This window comes from Rhinopithecus bieti, unplaced genomic scaffold, assembly GCF_001698545.2.
Source record: "Rhinopithecus bieti isolate Rb0 unplaced genomic scaffold, ASM169854v2 scaffold_64278, whole genome shotgun sequence".
NCBI lineage: Eukaryota > Metazoa > Chordata > Mammalia > Primates > Cercopithecidae > Rhinopithecus > Rhinopithecus bieti.
The window spans coordinates 8,173-12,566 of record NW_016824165.1 but is presented as its reverse complement, the minus strand read 5'-3'; the positions used below and the strand labels follow the sequence as shown (position 1 = coordinate 12,566).

Here is a 4,394-nt window from a genome sequence, read left to right as displayed (position 1 = left end):
ATTAACATAAAATAAAATAAGACTCAACAATGACTATAGCTAACGAATGGGGAAAGTCCACATTAGGCATTTTGCTGGAGGATGGGTATGTAAAAGACCGGAGGAAGGGAACAGCTTTGCAGAAGTAGAAAAGAAATAAGGAAAAGGGCATAAAGCCTCTTGGACTGTGTTCATCCCTAGAACCAGACTCCACCAACTTGGTGCATTATCTACTTCAAAATCTCACAATTACACTTATTTTCTAGGGGCCTCATTTACCACACAGTCCCAACTCCTGCTAGTCTGGCCTCACCTAAGGCCTTAGTATGATGAGGGGCCCACTGCATGTAGCCTTCTTTTCTAACTTCATATACCAATGATCAGAATGTTCTCTGATAACTTACAGTCCTAGGAAGTAGGAAGTACAGTGTTAAAAGCAGGGAGGTAAGTGCTGATGTGCTGCCTCACCTTAGTGAGGACATGGTAGATATATGGGTACATAAGACCCCTCCGGTGTCTGTGTTCAGCAACTCGCAAGACTTCTGGAGCTACTGGAGGTAAGGGTGGAATGGTGATATCCATGTGGTTCCTCGTAGACATAGACAGCAGAGATGGGATGTGGGGCTCACCATCACCTAGGCTTGCTTCTGAAACTCCAGTATTAACAGGCTGTGCCCAGGACCCTCTGTCACGATTGAGATTTCCCCACTCAGGCTGGTGCTGAAATGCTTCTGTGATATGACTAAAAAATTTAGAAAGACAGTGTCAAACAAAAAAGGGAGATTGATAAAATATTCCTACTTAAGATGCCTGTTCTGGACCCAAGGGGTCTCACAAACCCTTTGGAGGCCAGGACACTGGGTTAGCACTGGACTGGTACCTTTCCTCTCAATGGCCATTACTGACTTCCTAGCTTCTTTCATCTGACACCAACCAAAGTGATCAAAAGTCATGGGAATCACTCTGGACCCTTTATACCTTGTAAGAGGCCATGTTTAGAGTTGGCTTATGTTTTAAGAAAATAATCACAATTACAACCTCAAAGCAGCTCTGTTTCCCAGGAATAATCTGCTTAGAGGAATAATCTGCCAACAAATGGGCTAGCACAAATCCCACTGTTTTAATCCTCAGAACCCTGTCTTAGTTACTAAGCAATGTAATTGCTTACTCAATGATTCCACTATTTCCACTCTATAAATGCTTTTCTTTTTTTGACATTTAATCTACCCTCCTCACAAATTAAGAAATGACAGCCACAATACCCATACGAAGGCTTCCTTAACTAGCTACTATGCTGCCTTTTACCTCAGTTGCCTGGGTGTTTGAAAATTACCATCTGCACAGGGCCAAATAAGCATGAAGTGGGCAAGCATAGAAAACGTTTTCCTGCTTTGCTTTCCTAAGAGCAAAACACTACAGAGGAAAGCCAGGAATTACACTTCCCCACACCCTCCACCCATCTAACAAGCAAAATAACACAGATGCCTCAGAAATCTATTCCCTTAGGTGTCTACAGAGATACTTACTCAGAGCTAGCTCCATTTGGCTCATCACCATCAGAGGAAGAGGAGTGGGAAGAGTCTGGTACCAAAGGAGGTGAGGCTTTAGAAGGCAGGTAATTGGGAAACTGGGATGCAGAAGAGTCATAGGAGACAGCCCAATTGGCAAAGGGGTTGGTCTGCAGCATGGGATCCTCAGAAAAGCATGGGATTCCCCAAAGCATGGGAGGAGAAGAGAAGAGATGAGCTGGGTCCCACTGGGAATGGTGGTGGATATTTCACTTTCTGGGGCACTTGGTGAGAAAACTAAACGATAAAACAGACAGAAGAGCTATTTAACATTTTATAAGGCTCCAAGATGGCTCCCTCAGAAGTTGTGACACAGTGGATGATGCCAGTAGTGGAGACTGTTGAGATACAAAGTACCTACTGAGAATAATGAGAAATGATTCTAACAGTGATGTATGAACAGAATCCTCCACAGGCAGGACAATGAACAGTTGAAGTCTCCTAGAACTGTTCTCTGATATTAGCTAATCTATTTTCACAATGACTAGTGGTTACTGATTTAGATGCTTTTTTTGCATAGTCTTCCAGCCGTAAGTTGAGAAGGTAACGTAGTATATATAGCCTTGACAGTGTAATAACACTGAATCACCCTAACTCCTCAGATTATAAAATCAAGAAGCAACCTGAGTCTAATGCTATCCAATGGTCTCAGGTTTCTCAAAGGATGCTTACCATTGGCTTTCCAGGAGAAATGGTGCCCACTTGATTTCGTGGAAGGGGAGGATTTCCAAGCCTATTATTCCGAAAACCTGAAGCCAAGAGAAAGAGCTATACTTCAGTCAATCCTAATAATTTTACCATGTTATATTCTGCTCACCCCATATCACCTGAAAAGTGTTATTAATAAATAAGTTACAATTTATTGAACAGCTACTATGTGCCATGCTGGGAACCTTACATAAATTATTTCATCTGATAAGAATCTTATAAAGTAGGTATCATGAGCCACATTTCATACAAATGTGACTTGCCCAGGTTCACTTGCTGGAAATTAGCAGAAGAGGAATTCCAACTCAGGCCAGACCCCAAAGACAGGGCTATTTTACATGTACCAGGCCAGAATGGGGTTGGCATCAGAAGAAGCCCAAGCTAAGGAAATGGCATTGCACCCCATCTGTAAATTTGAGAAAGCAGGGCCCTTTTTTTTTTTGAGGTAGAATTTCACTCTTGTTGTCCATGCTGGAGTGCAATGGCACGATCTCGGCTCACTGCAACCTCCGCCTCCCGGGTTCAAGCGATTCTCCTGCCTCAGCCTCCCGAGTAGGTGGGATTACAGGTGCCTGCCATGACGCCCAGTTAATTTTTTGTATTTTCATAGAGATGGGGTTTCACCATGTTGGCCAGGCTGGTTGTGAACTCCTGACCTCAGGTGATCCGCCTGCCTCGGCTTCCCAAAATGCTGGGATTACAGGCGTGAGCCACCGCACCTGGCCAGGGCCCTTCTTATGTTACGTCTCTTATGACATAGAAATCAAAAGCAGAAAGCCTACCAAAAAGGGATGACGAATGACTTGTAGGAGAATACAACACGAACGAGTGATTCAACTCTGGTCCTGGAGTTCGTGAGGGACCAATTCAGTTTCCCCTATGAACAGAGCAGCTTCGGGTCAGATGGAAGCCTTACCTAGAAAGGAGGGACCCACTGGCAGTGAAGAGAGTTTGGTTGTGACGGAATAGTACTCAACTGCTTTCTTGAATCGCTCTATTTTATCTTCTGTCCTGGACTGGATGTTGGAACATCAGATTTTCAGAAGAAAAAACAACATAAGAGTGTTTTTTAAATATAATTTATAATTTGGGAATCAAAATAATTATCAGAAATCAAATATTTAAAGAAACCTAAGACAGCAAATTTTCGCTTTGCAGAAAGATTAGGCAGGGAGAAAGCATTATGAAACATAAAATATGGAATACTTAAAGCTTACTTATATTTTATGCTATTCTAAAATGATTACATGATCATTACAAAAAAATACAATGGGATAAGGGGGAAAAAATCACATAGTACCACCCTCCAAATATATTTTGGTGTCTTTCCTTACAGTATGTTTTAATTTTATTATTTTACTACTATTATTATTATTATTTGAGACTGAGTCTGTCACCCAGTTCAGTGGTACGATCTTGGCTCACTACAACCTCCACCTCCTGGGTTCAAGCGATTCTCCTGCCTCACCCTCCCGAGTAGCTGGGATTACAGTGTGTGCCACCACGCCCAGCTAACTTTTTTATTTTTAGTAGAGACAAGGTTTCACCATGATGGCCAGGCTGGTCTCGAACTCCTGACCTCAGGTGATCCACCCGCCTCGGCCTCCCAAAGTGCTGGGATTACACGCGTATGCCACCGTGCCCAGCCAATTTTTTTATTTTTGCTCAGGCTGGTTTCAAACTGCCAGCCTCAAACAATCCTCCCGCCGCAGCTTCCCAAAGTGCTGGGATAACAGGCATGAACCACTGTGCCTGGCTTACAGTATTATTTTATATACTTTTTTTTGTTGATGTATAGCTGGTCTATTTTAATATACATAGTTTTCTATAGTTGACAGTATGCTTTATGTACAATTTTGTATCTTGCTTTTATTATAATAATCTAATCTAAGTAATTTTGAATGGCTGCATATTGTCATTATGAATGTGTCATAAATTATGTAACCTCTTCCCTAATAAACAACACTTAGGTAATTTTTCACATTTGACTTTTATAAGTTATACAGCAAAGAGTATATATTGTCTATATAAATTTTTTTCTGGATTTCAGATTATGCTCTTAAGAAAATATCCTAAAAATGAAATTATTGGTTCAAAAGGTATGAACATTAAAACCAAAGGCACTTAAACATATATAAA

General features: G+C 41.5%; 1 pseudogene; it reads right to left on the bottom strand.

Annotated features, from left to right (window-relative positions):
• Positions 1–3,286, bottom strand: part of LOC108522057 (constitutive coactivator of PPAR-gamma-like protein 2) — a 13,856-nt pseudogene extending 10,570 nt beyond the window's left edge.
• Positions 3,287–4,394: the final 1,108 nt, after the last annotated feature.